Raw genomic sequence first — 15,859 nt, 5'->3', positions numbered from 1 at the left:
TTTCTCTAAACTCAGCTGAAATGTTAGTTATGAGCGCATAGCTCGTCCAATTTCTTCGATGGCTCTGCGATTCCCGCGCCCGTAGGCCTAACGAGATGCGTCCCGATAGCAACAAAACGATGGTTGCTAATGGATTGTATTTGTTCGGGATTGTATTTGTTCGGGCACGAGGCACCAGACGAAAAAATGTCTACCAAAAAGAAAATGCGAGCCAAGTAGGCAGCGGGCTGGCGCACCTATTGTAGGTTCAAACGGCCATTACTCGCGAGGCACCGCAAACGCAAGGCGCGTGGGCGCGTGCTCTGACGCGCCCGCACGCGTACGTGTAGTTCGGCCTTCAGAAACGGACCCGCAATTCCTTCATTGTGCCATGACTTTATGTTATGAATAGAGTGTACTAGAATACGGTCGAGTGGGACGAGCGGCTGGGGCGGCGTATACTTTGCAGTGAGGCGCCCGATGTGGAAAAATACTGTGGCGCCGCTGCGATCGAAGTGGATTGGGCCACATCAAGGTCACGCCATTGGAAAGAGCCGGCGATACAGCCCGGCAAAGTCATTCGTACTACTTCGCGCGCTGGTATTTGCGTTCAGACCGCCCAAATGGTGTTCATAATTGCGTATGACATGTATTTATGCCTTAAGAATAAATTCGTTTCTTAGATGTTTTTATTTTTTATTTTTTTGTGCCGCTCGGTGATTCCGCGTGCATTGCAGCCACAGTGTCGGCTTTCATTCTACTATGTTATTGTAGGGTTCGCTTTGGAGAACAAGTATTTTTCTCGTTCTTCAAGCCACGTGTATCTGTCGAGTGTATTGTTACGTATATAGTTTTCTATCAGTAGGTCTTGCGAAACGCTGACGGAGAAACATATGTAACCTTCCTGCTTGCCCCTTCAAACATGTAAAACATGTCTGCCCCATCCGGCGCCACGTACTCAGATTTACGGGAAGCTTTGTTATAGGAAAAAAAAAACCTGCAGCGCAACATTCAATTCAAGTTTCCGCCTTCCTCGCGTAACAGAAAGCGGAGTAATTGGTACGGAGTCATTTGTTGAGGTCGGGCCTCGAACGCCGAAAACAGTTTCTTAGCCATGCTATATGCTAATCTTTTTCCGTAAGCCGTACGTGGAAATGTTTTTCCAGTCAATACTTCACACCAAAAAAAAAAAAGGAAAGAAAGAACGAAATAGCTTGTGATCGAGACTTAAGTTTTTACTCTATACGGTACTGTTGGCACCAATATTACAACTTGACAGTTAGTCGCCCCGAAAATGAATGCCGGATTCTGTACTAACGCTTAACAGTACACCTAACAAGGATTTTATGCCCTACAAGGAACCGCCTGTGTTCGTAAATGTGACATGCTTGTTTAACATTGTGCCTTGACATTTATTGCAACCAGGACAGCGAGTGCGTGTCTGTTTCCGTTTTGCGTCCTCGTCTCAAGGTTTTAGCGCTGCACACCTGGTGACGGCGGCTAGAATTCCAAAAAAGAAAAAGATGTGAGACCACTACGGTTGGTGTTTCGCACTTTCCGTGTTGCCTCTGTCTGCGGATCTGAATAGAACGTGCTGCTAGTCTACTTGTGTGAGCCTTGTGTGTTTGAAAACTGCACTCCAGAGACGGGAGAAAATAAGGTAGACATTGTACAACCGTGACACAAGATGGCATTTATCCTATGAACGCCTTCATTTAGCCTGCATGAATTCTGCTGTGGTCGTTGCATTTTGCGTCCGTAACAGTATGTCTAACAATGCGAAACTCTGACACGTACCCTAGTTATGCAGCCGTGCTAGAACGACTGTGTTTGAAATGTGACTTTAGGGGCTCTCGGGATACCAGCCTTCGAGACAAATTTGTCGACGGCATCCGAGATGCCAGCACTCTCGAACAGCTGCTGGTGAAACCTCGAATGACATTCAAGTCGGCAGCACACTTTTCAACTGCACTTAAACTGGCCATGAAAGACGTCAAGGAGTTAGAGCGAGTGAATGCCCAGGACTTACATCGCAAGCGACAAAGCTGTGAAAGGCAAGCCGAGAAAAAGGACCAAGAACGAAAACTAAATCACAGCGCAAAAGTAAATCCTGTCATCGATGTGGCAATAACAATCACGACGACAATGATTGTTATTCGAAGAACAAGACCTGTCGTAAGTGTGCGAAAAAAGGGCATTTTCCAACGGCATGGATATGCAAAGGCAAGGCTAGCGGATATACACCGAAAAGAGACAGTTTCCTTTGATCCACGAACCATATATCGATGCATGAATATGATGACGTCGGACCATTCTATGCGTCAAAAACAATGGGGTTTCCCAAACCCGTAACAGCAAGCGTGGAGATTTCAAGGAAAAGCCCAGAAGAAATGTAAATCGACACAGGCTCTCCGGTTAAGTGTGATTAGTACGAAGATATATGAGGAATATCTTCATGACCTGAAACTTCAGCACGTTGGAATAACACTCAAGCCACACAAGGGCAATCTTGTGATACCAGAAGGAAAAGCCGAAATTACGTGGTAAAAGATGGTGGATTCCAATATTAGGAAGAGACTGGCTTGAAGATTTTGTAGTACACTGGCATCAAGTACGTCATATCTATGCGCTAAAAATATCCCTTAAGGGCGTGTTCGAAAAACACAAAACGCTATTTGGAGATTGACTTGGTGAACTTAATAGCTTTTAAGGCAAAGCTCTGCATTAACGAAAATGCATAGCCCATATATTGTCGCGATAGCAATAATATGGACACTCCAAGCGAATTTCTGACATCTTTGTCGACTATAAGTTCCTTATAAAGTCCAAGGGTGATATAATCGTCGCCACGCACCCTTTTCTTTATGCTCGAGTAAAACCGCTCGAGGGTGAGCCGGCGATCGTGGCTCCATCTTACGCACACAAGAGAGCGAAGCGGGAAAGAAGCGCGCCGTCTTCCAGTCGCACGCAACGCTCCGGAGGGAGGGCAGGGAGCAGGGGGCGCCTACTATTCCGCGCGCTTCCGCCCGGGCGGCTTATCTTGAAAGCCATCAGAGGCGAGGGCAGAGTCCTTCCTCCCTGCGCTGTGTTTTCGCGGCATATACTAACCCACATCCTGGGTAACTCTAAAACTGCACAGCTAAATTATGCTAGGGGCAGAGTTAACCCGCCCAATTTTCACATACATACCCCTCCCCTTTAGCGCAAGGGTCGAGAAACTGGGCATAGGCCACCTCATGGGGGGTTTCTCGAAGGAGCGTGCGTCTACCTTCGCTGAAGTTATCGCCAATACTCCCGCCGACAGGCAAATATAACCCCCCCCCCTCCTCCGCTTCCCTCACTACCAGGGAGCGACACCTATGGCGCCGTCTGCAAACGCGGCCATACTACCCCATTCCTCCGCTCCCACTACCGCCCATTACACCTGCCTGCCCTCAGTGCAATGCGCCGAAAGCAGACCTGACCCACAAACCCTTGGCCTGCCCGGCTTCTCCCCGCGGCGGGCCGACACTACTGCATACCTGGGATGATCAATTTCACTGTGCCTCACGGACCTGGAAAAGCAGAAGATTGCCACCAGCCGGGCTGCCAGCGTCATGGACATGGTAAACATGGACGTTTGAGTTCGGTGGAGTCGTGTGGGGTCCCAGAGGGCCTGGGAGGTCCCAAATACCTTGTCAGAATAAGAGTTTTTTCCTCCTCCACCTCACTACAACGTTTTGACAGCGAGTTCCCACGGTCATGGAGTGAGATGCGTTCATGTTTGCTTGTGTGAGCGTGACACCTTGCTGTTAATTTACTTCGTATGCCTATGTTTAGAAGTTCATACGGCCGATAAAACTAGTATTCTTACTTCGTATAGCTGTCCATTATTTGCTATAAGAATCAATGCTTCGCATTTCGGGCGAGAACTGCGATATTTTTTTAAAAACACGGTCTCTCTCTAACGCCTTCAAATAGAATTGAACATGTACACAATCGACATTCGTCGTGAGGGCTTTCGACGGTCTCGTGCACCAAGTTACAACACTTTTATAGTATTTTATAGATCTGAGAAGACGCTGATCATCCGCCTTATTGAACGGGATGAGATTGTTGCACTCGATCGCACAAAGCTAGCGTTCACCTCTAGGCAGTTACATGTCACATGTACACAGCTATCGCATAAATTGACAGAATTCCCAGTGCCATAAATACCGACCACAGTGTTTCCTGCACGATTTACTTCGGCAATGTTTGGCGCTATGGTCTATGGGAGTTCCAAGCGTGGTCGTTGGAACTATAGCATAAAAGGTGTCAATCGTATTAGCCCTAGACTTGCTTTTTTCAGGTTCCTCTACAAACTTATCGTTTGCAATAAACTATTTCGTCAAAAATTCAACAAATGAAATTATTGCATGTGCACATATTATTTTCATATGGGTGCAAAAAAACGTCGTTGCTTAAGAATGTAGGCCAATTAAGCAGATAAACCGCAGTAACTGAAGTCGCAAACATGTTTAAACGCATAAGCACGTGCATTACACAAATCCATGCATTACCATTGTATCCAATGATAGTTCAACGGCCAATTTTAGCGCGAACTTATATGGTAGAGAGCTAGAAGTTGTTTGATGGGATAATTTCCATGTACGAGGTCTGATCTACGCTCTTCCAAACAATGTGGTAAATAGAGTCAACACAGGGGACAGACTGCTGCAATTCAATAGCAATTGTGCGTGGAGGATCGACAGGTACAGAGCGTACGAACGGTGGACTATTTTTGTAGCAAGTCGAGTGCAAAGTGGATGAAAATGCAGTCGCTAAAGGCAGACGGTTGAGTGGTGCGATAAAACTATGCAATTTTCAAGCACAGGACGGAGTGAGATGATGCGGGAATGTGAATTTAGAATGCTTGGACCGACCATCTCGCAATGCACAATAATTAGCCTGATGATGATGGAGACCTTTCAAAGCAATAAAAAGTACTCCTTTGAGTGCATTTGACAAACATGTGCATGCGTTTTTATGTATTGTCAAACAAAGCTTTTTTGCGAGCACAACAACGTCGATATACTAACCTTGCTGTCGAATCTATTCACCGCGAGGAACTCGTAAGGAACGCGAGCTGGGCGCCCCGAGGCTGTGGTGTGTGGCGGCCATGCCAATTGCTGTGTCCACCGCGGACGCGATGTTGAAGATCGTCCAGCTGGCGAGTTTTTGTCATCAGCATCCGCAAGGGGCACGCCACATAAGGGAGTGGTGTCCTAAGGAGCCGAAAGTGTTGAAGGAAATGTAAAATAAATATCAATAGCTAGTGAGAAAACAGCGTTTGCGCAAGAATCGGCAACCCAAACGGCAACTTTCAGGCACTTCATCATTGACCTCATGATGACGACGTGCCAATTCTATATAAGAAAATTTATTTCAGCGGAATACATGAATACACCAAAATAATATAAATCAGAACGCTGTGGCTATTAACAGACATGCATTAGAAGAAACATAAAACAGATTGCGCACTTGCACAAGATTGCGTTGCCTGCGATTGAACGTTTTTATGAAAATACGGGGCACGAGATTACTGTTAGAGCAAAATGCAGTTTTAGGATTTTGTATGAGGTTATTAGGAAATAACTCGAATGAAGCTTCTAGTGAAGAAACAGTGTTTACATTCTTCTTCACTCGATATGAGCCAGTCAAAGGAAACGTATGTCGCAAAGGGAATTTATGATTTCTTCCACACCGATTTCAGACAAAAATATTGCTTCTTGCACTTTCGCAGTGTGTTCATCGCGCAGCTAGAACACTTAGCAGTTTGTTCGGTGTTGTGTGTTCCTGACAGTCTCTGAGTTCTTGTTCCTGTGGTTGTAATGTAGGGGCCACTAAGGTGTAGCACATGAGTACAACGGTGGGCGCAAGTTGATGGTGTCCACTTTAAGAGTCTGCTGTTGTTGCAGTGATTAAGTTCACAAATCGACAATTTATAGTATTGTATAGATTTAGTTCTTTGATTTCGAGCGAAACCAATAATTCAGTAAAATTATACCATTTCACGGAGCCTTGGTTATTCGAGTAAATCTACAGTCGTACTTTATAAAATATTTCTGCCGTCAAAACTGCGGCGTTGTCCTACACGGACGTCACCGTATGTTGCTTACCCCATAGACACGATTAGGACCCAGAAGCACACTCTGAACTTCACTCTCAACGTGGTCTGCTGCTTCGTTTGCAGCTCATCGTAAGTGGGCTGCCACAGGCCCCGCACGTGGAATACGGCTGGTCGTGAAATTCATTGGCTTGAATAATTCTGCAACTTGTATTTCTGCTACCGTATTCCACAGCAGCGGCGCTGTGCCACCGAATGCACCGGCATAGCACAGAATGGCGACAAATCGAATTGTCCCCTGAGCGCCACCTCTGTTCATCGAAATGAACAAATTCCGTACAGAAAGGCAGTGATATTCGAACAGCTGGTAGGGGGTTTTGATACTGCCTTTGTTCTTTTTTTTTGTCATCATCGTAGTATTGCATCCAAACGCTAGATAGTGCCAACAACGTCTTTTACAGCGCAGAGTTGTAACAAATTGTATTTCGGGAGGATACTGTAGCAGTGTCTGTGGTAGAGGCTCAAAGAACTCTTCAAATTTATGAGACGGAAAAAAGCCGATGAAAAAGGTAGTGTAGCTTTCGAATTCCCGATAACTGTTTTTTATACCGTGAGAAATTCGACTTGGAAGACGGACTCGGATCTGTGACATGTTTTTTTGCAGACAGTAATTATGACAGCTGACCCAATAGAGATCTCATTGCTGCTTTCATCCGGGCTAATATAGGAGACTATTGCCTAAACGGTGGCCTGATCATTCATCCTGTGTAAGGCTGGGTAGCATCCTGAACATTCAAGCAGTAATTTTCAGCAAAATTCATAACGACAATAATCTTTCTTTTATAAACAATAGCTTATGACTGCCGCATCTAATTTGATTGCGTATTGTTTCTGTAAAAAAGAAGACTGGAACAATGACTGATGTCATTCCATTAACTGCACATGACTTCATCATCCACACGGGCTCAATAAACGGAGACATTGCTTGAGCACAAACAGCGCCAGAGAACAGAAATCTCAAATCCTCCTTGGAAAATGCGGCAAATGCACAATAGGGGTGAAAATGAGCTGCTCATCAACCGGGCCGTATAAAGTAAGAAAAAAACTTTCATAATGTTTCTCTCGCCTTAAAATAATTACTCCGGTTCAACTTAATAAATCAAATTGTTAGGGGCCACTGAATGAAGTTCGCAACCACTCTTATTTTTAGGTGGAACAACTGAGAAAAACAGCTAAATATTTTGCCAAGTATGAATATGTTACCAAAATTGTTACTAAGTGTGAATTTACTCGCGCAAGTCAAGACTTCAATGCTAACAGATATCATATCATGACAAAACGCCTTGTGAATGTTGGACTTCATTGCGTTTGAAGGTTGAGGACTTGAGAAATGTCTTCCTCTGATCATGCATTATGTATCGCCACTGTACGCCATTTCAGGCTGCCACAGATACTTGGTGATGAATTGCAGAAATCTGCAACACTAGGCTAGTTGGTTAAGTATGAACAAAAATGATGAAAACAGTGCAAGAAGAATGACACAGAGCACAAGAAACACACGCCACAGTCGATGTGGTGTGTGTTTATTCTTCTCTGTGTCGTGGTTGAAATGATAGCGTTTGAGGAAGCATTCTGCGTTCGAGACGAAAGTGTAAGGATCATTTATCTAGAAACGTGTTTCATTGAAACGTTTCAAGAGTCAGATTTACTGTTGTGCATCAGCGATGCTGTCATGCGCAGCTCACCCCATAGACACGACGAGGATCCAGAAGCGGAGGTTGGACGTCGCCCGCTACGTAGTCCATTGCTCGGCTACGGGCTCGTCGTAAGTGGGGTGCCAGAGGCATCGGACGCGGAGCAAGCCAAGCTCGATGGTCGGCAGGGTTCTCTGAAAAGGAGGTTGGTCACCTGCACAGAAGCTTAGGTGGAAGTTGGGCTTAGGTTGTCACCTGTGCACAAACAAGCTCCTGCTACCTAAATTCAGTAAAATTTTGCAGAGAGCATTCGTATTACAGCCTGGCAATTTTGTTCTACGATTGGACTTGTTAATTACTCAAAGGAAATCAAAGGAATCAAACGAAACAGACTTCCTAACTGTTTCTCCCTACGAGCAGTCGGTATACAATTGCATGCACAAAATGACGAGATGTTACAAGACGAAGTAGTCTACTACGGATTTGTGTAGATATCACGCCATATAGTTACCAACAAGCATAAGAAGATGGGCAGTAAAAGCGGTGCGGGTTTTTTGTCTACCAGTCCTTATGTATTTGCAATGCAAATTTGAGGAGACATTCTTCTTTGGTAAATTAGCCTTAAAGCTTTGTTCTTTTTTATTTTATTTGCCTATCTCATCGCGATGTCGCGTCGGTCACTAGGCTGCTTCGTATTTTGCATGATTAATAGCAGCCCCTTCGCACATGAGTAGTCTCGGATAGCGTACCATTTACGACTATGAGAACGCGCTCTGTTCATGCTGACAATTAAAATTAGTTTTACATCCGAAAAAGAAGCATATGGAATCGAGTCGGATTTCTTTCAAAGTCCGATAAGTGCACGCCCACGTTTTACGACACAATCACAATGCAACACGTCGCCCTCTAAGAAGTCGACTTCGCACACGAATATAAAAATTATAAGAGCAGGTGGTGGCGGACGCCGATAAACACATGCCACAGCCGATATGGTGTGTGTTTCTTCTTCTCTGTGTCGTCGTTTAAATGATAGCGCTTGAGGAAGCATTCTGCATTCGAGACGAAAGTTTAAGGATGACTTATCTAGAAACGTGTTTGATTGAAACATTTCAAGAGTCACATTTGTTGCTGTGCATCAGCGATGCTGTCACGCGCAGCTTACCCTATAGACACGAGGAGGGTCCAGAAGTGGAGGTCGGACGTCGCCCGCTACGTAGTCCATAGCTCGGTAACGGGCTCGTCGTAAGTGGGGTGTCAGTGCCATCGGACGCGGAGCAAGCCAAACTCGTTGGTCACAAAGGTCTGTGAAAAGGAGGTTGGTCAACGGCACAGAAGCGCAGTAAGCATAGGCCACTATTCGCTAGAGTGAGCTGCCCCGATTTGTATACAGGTAATGGAATATTCAATCATTGTTATTCATAGAATGATAGAATGTGTCGTAACCATGGCGTCGACAAGTAGGTACCTTATTTAGAAATTGAATGAAACGTGAAGACAGAGGTAGTTTTGCTGCAAATTGAGTGAAATGTTGCAGAGAGCATTCGTACCTGACACTTTTGTTCTACGACTGTACTTGTTTATTAGCCAAAGAAGATCAAATGAATCAAAGGAAAGAGAATTGCTAACTGTTTCATAACTGTGCATACAATTACATGCACAAAATGACGAGACGTACAAGACGAAGTAGTCTAATACGCATTTATATAGATAACACGCCATATATTGACCAACAAGCATAAGAAGATGCGCTGAAAAAGTGGTACTAGATTTTTGTCTACCAGTCTTTAAGTATTTGCAAGCGAAATCTAAGGATCGAGACATTCTTCTTTGCTAAATTAGGCTTACAGCTTTCCTTCTGTTTTTAGTTTATTTATTATCTCATCGCGATTTCGCGTCACTCACTACGTCGCTTCGCATCTTTCATGGTAATTACCAGCTACTTGGCATATGAGTACTGTCGGATGGCTTACATTTACAACTGTGAGAGCACACTCTGTTCAATCTGACAATTAAAATTAGTTTTAGACCTGACAACGAAGTATATGCGATCGGATCGTATTTATTTCAAAGTCCGATGTATCATTGACCCATTAAATGCACACCCACGCTCTACGACACAACCACGATGCAGCACGATGCTACCATGATGCGAGCAGGCGGGGCGACGCCGATAAACATGGCCGCCTAAGCACTGTTTTATTCATCTTCTTCCACTTTCCGACAATGTCCTTCCATCACCGTCAAATCTTCACTACATGAATCCTTCATGAGTTTATTTCCTTTCTTGGACATAAAAAGAAATAGCTGCCTTGCTCGGGGTGACATACGCAGTAGACTCATCGAAGAGTCCGCAATGGTCGTTGATCAAACAGTTTTCATTTGTGATGCACAGCAGCGACCGGTGCCACAGCAGCGACCTTCTGCGGCAGGCCTACTGATATAAGTCGTCACAGGAATCATCGAGCTATCATTGCTGCACAGGCGATTCGAGGCTGCAGGCAACGATACTTGTACAGCAGCTAAGCACGCCCCCCTGTTTTCTACAGGTACTGTAAGACTGCCACCTTTTCTTTTTGTTTCCGTTGAAGGCAGCCCTCGAATCGTTTGTGCACGATGACTCTTGCATCTCTTGCAAAAGAGTTTGAAGAATTCAAGCATGTGTTTGAAAAAGAATGAAAGAGATGCTTCAAGCTATCAATGATTCAAAAATAGAGCTAGCTGAGCGATCGAAAGCCGAATTTGACGCACTAAAGGCAGAGATCGAAAGTTTCAGGTCAGGCATGTCGTTTATGAATGAAACAGTTGAAGAACTAAAGTCTGCGCAAGCTGACATGGCCTTCCAGGTCAAATCGCTTGCTGATAGCAACGAGAAGCTCGCTCGCCGTGTGGCTGAGTTAGAACAGTACTCCCGGCTTAGCAATCTTGAGATAAAAGGCCTCCCTTTTACAAAAGGTGAGGACTGTACCCAGATAATGCTGAAGGTGGGCGAGAAGATCAGCTGTACTGTGGAGCCTGAGGATTTTGAGGTTGTGCATAGGGTTCCTACGCGCTCTGATGAGAAGAATCTGATTACACGATTTCGTTCCCGGGAAAAGCGCAACGAGTTCTTTGCAAGGGCGCGTAAAGTGCACCTGACAACGAAAAGTCTTGGCTTCTCTGGGCAGTCTGAAAAAGCAGTGTTCGTAAATGAACACCTTTCACCTGCTAACAAAAGGCTGTTTGGAGCGGCGCTGAAACTAAAGAAAGCAAAATATGTATGTTCCTTTGGACGAGCAATTGTGTCATCAAAGCGCGCCAATCAACAGACAGTACTGTGTTCAGAATAACATCTGACAAGGATTTACAGGGTTTTGCTTAAACTTCAGATACAGCAACCGCCGATTGAATGGATTACTTTTCGGCTTCGGATCTAGCAGATCAGCTGGGTAAACGTAATCTTTCTTCTGCTGTGCATTTCAATGTTCGAAGCCTGAGGAAACATTTCGACGATGTCTCTGCATTCCTACAGTTAACAAACCACCATTTTTCACTCATTTGTTTCTCAGAAACTTGGCTTTACCCAGAAGATGAGAAACTGTTCTTTTTGCACGATTACCAAGCTGAATTTGTTCATCGTAGTAATTGTCCTCATGGGGGCGCTGCCATGTTCATTTCATCTTCCCTTTCATACAACAGTCGTGAGGATTTAAGTATTAACGTGAGCAAATGTGAGTCATTATGGCTAGAAATTGAAAATTTCTTGCCTCAGTACAATAAAAAGAAAACAATAGTGGGCACTGTTTACCGATCCCCTTCGTGCTCAATTGTTGACTTCTGCAACTCTTTCGCAGCAACACTCGAAAAAATATCGGCTGAAAACAAAAACGCATTAATATTACGCGACTTCAACATCAATTTACTTGATGAGTCATGTCCAGGCTATAAAGAGTTTACTAACGGATTTAATGGATTCGGTTTTGAATCTCTCGTAAACATACCGACGCGCTGCGTGCCACACAATGCATATTCTTTGCTGGACACTATTGTGTCAAATGTTGAGCCGTCACCAAATGTTGGAGATGCAGAGGTCAGCATCACTGACCACTATCCAGTCTTATTTTAAATTGACTTGTGTTATAACGACAGCAAAACCAATTACATTACGACGAAACTTGATATGCAGGAATACAGTGATGAAATAGCGCAAGCAGATTTTTTAACTGTTCTTGATAGTTCAGAGGCTGAAGTTGCGTTGAATAATTCTCATACATTATAACAAGCGCAGTTACGTCCTGTACAAAACACATAACGACTAAGAGGTACGGCGCATGAAGAAAACGTTCTCTAGCCTTCGTGTAGAAAGCGCAGGTTGGTGCATGCACGTCCAGAAACGGTTCGAATTTGAGTTCTTGTGGTGTGTCACAGACGTCAGATGGAAACACAAGCTTAAATAGCCAGTATTATAAGTGTTGCATTGAAGCAGGTAACTCAATTGAATGCGAATGCATTTCGTTAGACTCATTTAAAATTAATATCACGAAACTGGTGCAACCGACTTGTTACAAGCGGATATGCCTTGCAAACTTGCCGGCCACAATTCATAGATTGAAATATCTGCCGCAAATACTAAAAAACCACATAATTGGTGTGATTATCTTAATTTCTCGATTAGGCAATTTGATTTCACAGAGAAGTACTGACCGCCTCATCGCAGCAATTTAGCCGGAGGTGTAAAATTGTGGTATCCGCCACAGGCAAAAAAAAATAGTTGGTGCAGCTAAAAAGAGCGCCTGGTATCATGCAAGTTTGTGAATAGGTTCCAGAGGAACTAATTAAAATGAATCCCGGTGGAACTAACAGTGCTTGCGTTCTCATATGCTCTAATACATGTAAATACACTTTTAATTATGGGGTTTTACGCGCCAACACCACCCTCCGATTATGAGACACCCCGTAGACGGGGACTCCGGATAAACTTGGACCACCTCGGGTTCTTGAACGTGCACCTAAACCTAAGTACAAGGGTGTTTTATGTGTTTCGCCCCCATCGAAATGCGGCCGCCATGGCCGGCATTTGATCCCGCGACCTCGTGCTTAGCAGCCCAGCACCATAACCACTAGGCAACCAAGGCGGGTCACTCTCATATTAATGCAGTCAGGTAAAATGCACGCGATATAGTGAAACCACCGTTTGTTTATCAGCGAGATAAGACAAAAACAATTGTGCTTTTTAGAGTTTCTCAGGGCGTTCTTCGCGCAGCTATGACACTTTGTAAATTCGTCCGAAGAAATGTGTCGCCGGAAGATTTCCCTTAATATTCCCATTCAAACAATGAAAAATATTCAGCATTCAAGAATAACTGTTGTCAAGCACGGATGCTGCTATGCGCAGCTTACCACATAGACACGTTCAGACCCGAGAAGTGCAATCTGGCTTTCATCCACTCTGCGGGCGGCTGCTCTGCATTCTGCTCGTCGTAAGTGGGGTGCCACAGGCACAAGACGCGGAACGGGCCAAGCCCGATGATGCAGGCTCTCGAACGCGAGCTCCAAGACGTACTCGATTACGAGCGATGTCTCTGCAGTAGACGACGCTGTGAACGCTGTGAACGCTGAGACAGGAAATCTGTGTTCTAGGCAGAACACAGATTTCCTGTCTCAGTTTCCAGGGCCCCCGCGTGCAACACGCCCATCAAGGCAAGTGTGACGCGGACCAGTCAACAAACACAAAGCACGTTAACTTTCAGTTGAAGCTGCAGAGGCTACATTTCGCGAGCAGGTTCACTTACCCGTGCAAGATCTGCTTGTCAAACGCTTTCTTGGTATACCCAGTTCTGCAAAACAGTCAACAAACACAAAGCACCTAAACTTTCAAAGAAGCTGCAGACGCTACGCATTCACCCGTGAAAGATCTGCTTGTAGAACGCTTCCTCGAGATGCCCAGTTCTGTGAAACTACATTGTTAATTCCATGATAGAATGCATTCGACAGGTACAAATGTCTTCATAATGCCTTCCAAGCGAACGTTACTTAGAGGGCCTCTTCTTTTTGCTACTTCTCATTTGTCGATCGTAAATTGGTAAGAAAAACTTGGCAGTCTCAGATGCAGTTGCCATGTACGAAATGGAATATATCGCATGAATAAATGCAGCACGAAATGCTGAAAGGCTCCGAACTGGTGGAGCCCGAACGACCCGAGATGCTCTATTTCGTTTTGCTAATTCTGGTGTTTTAAAAATGAGCAGCGAGGGCGCGCGGAAAGTAAAGGTTAGCTGTATTCAGTGGTGATGTTTTCCAGCGATAATTTGCGGTGTTGCATCATCATAAATACATTTCGCGCCTTTCTACATCGGACGTGTCTAAGTGAACAAAAGAATGTACGTAGATAGCCAGATACCGGAAACCGACTCGACTCGGAGAAGAATGCTTGCATTAAAAGAACATCGAGGGCACGCAACGGCATGGGCTGATCGCATAGCGCATGGAATAGCTAGCTAGCTGCTTACTAACTCTATGGCTAGCAGACATTCGGGACCTGTTCGCTGACACAGGGGGAATGGTACAAAAGAGGCAAGCAGACAACGCGGGCGCTCGTTCTCTACGAATGAAAAAAGATTAAATTTTGCGAGCGTATTGTGTAGCATCCTCTCGTTTCACAGCATGAAATTTTGCACATAGGCTGCTGTCCGCTCATGTACAAATTACATGAAACTCGACTTTTTACGAGTCGTACATATTCTGGCAGCTAGCCTTTAAGGCATTGTCTCCGTCCAGGCACGCCTGAGAATGCTGTGTCGGTATCAGGACAACACTACGACAGCGGCGGTGGTGAAAGTGCCAACCGAGTGGATATGCCTTGACTGTGCATATAGTTGCTATCGAAATAAATGTGTGAGACTGCTGTTGTTCGTACGTGCAAAACCTATGGTAAGAAATTTTAATCGCAAGTTAACCCTCTTAGCATGTTTCTTTTACGAACCCCACCAGCTTGTGAATTGCCTTGTGATCGCGACTTCTCTTTTTACTACACTAACGCTTAACAATGCACCTAACAAGGATTTTTAGCCCTACAAGGAACCGCCTGTGTGCGTGAATGTGACAAGCTTGTTTGTCATTGTACCTAGAAATTTATAGCTACCAGGACAGCGAGTGTGTGTCTGTTTCCGTTTTGCGTCCTCATCTCAAGGTTTTAGCACTGCACACCTGGTGATAAAGCCTAGGATTGCAGAAGAGAGAAAACGTGAAAGGCTGGGTAGCATCCTGAACATTGAAACGGTAATTCTCAGCAAAATTCGTAACGACAACGATCTGTCATTTATATACAATAGCTTAGGGCTGCCGCATCTAATTTGATTGCGTATTGTTTATGCAAAGAAGAAGACTCGAACAATGATTGATGTCATTCCATTACCTACACATGAGTTCATCATCCACACGGGCTAAATAAACGGAGACATTGCTTGAGAACAACCCGCGCCAGAGAACATAAATCTCAAATCCACCTTTGAAAATACGGTAAATGCATAAAATCTCCCGCAAAGAGGCCGGAATAGGGGTGAAAATGAGCTGCTCATCAACCGGGCCGTATAAGGCAAGGAAAAAACTTTCATAATGTTTCTATCGCCTTAAAATAATTACTCCGGTTCTACTTAATAACTCAAATTGTTAGGGGCCACTGAATGAAATTCCCAACCACACTTATTTCTAGGTGGAACAACTAAGAAAACCAGCTAAATACGAAGTGTGAATATGTTGCCAAATGGTTACCAAGTATGAATTTACTCGCGCAAGCCAAGATTTCAATTCTGAGAGATATCACAACATGACCAAACGCATTGTAAACGTTGGACTTCATTGCGTTTGAACGTTGAGGATTTGAGAAATCTCTTCCTCTCATCATAAATTATGTATCCCAACTGTACGCCATTTCAGGCTGCCACGGATGCTTGGCGATAAATTGCAGAAGTCTGTGACGCTGAGCTAGTTGGTTAAGCATGAACAAAAAAGGTGAAAACAGTGCAAGAACAATGACCCAGAGCACAAGAAACACACGCCACAGTCGATGTGGTGTGCGTTTCTTCTTCTCTAGGTCGTCGTTGGAATGATAGCGTTTGAGGAA

The sequence above is a fragment of the Dermacentor silvarum genome, chromosome 5, assembly GCF_013339745.2.
Source record: "Dermacentor silvarum isolate Dsil-2018 chromosome 5, BIME_Dsil_1.4, whole genome shotgun sequence".
Lineage (NCBI taxonomy): Eukaryota > Metazoa > Arthropoda > Arachnida > Ixodida > Ixodidae > Dermacentor > Dermacentor silvarum.
Note: the sequence above shows the minus strand (reverse complement) of the source record.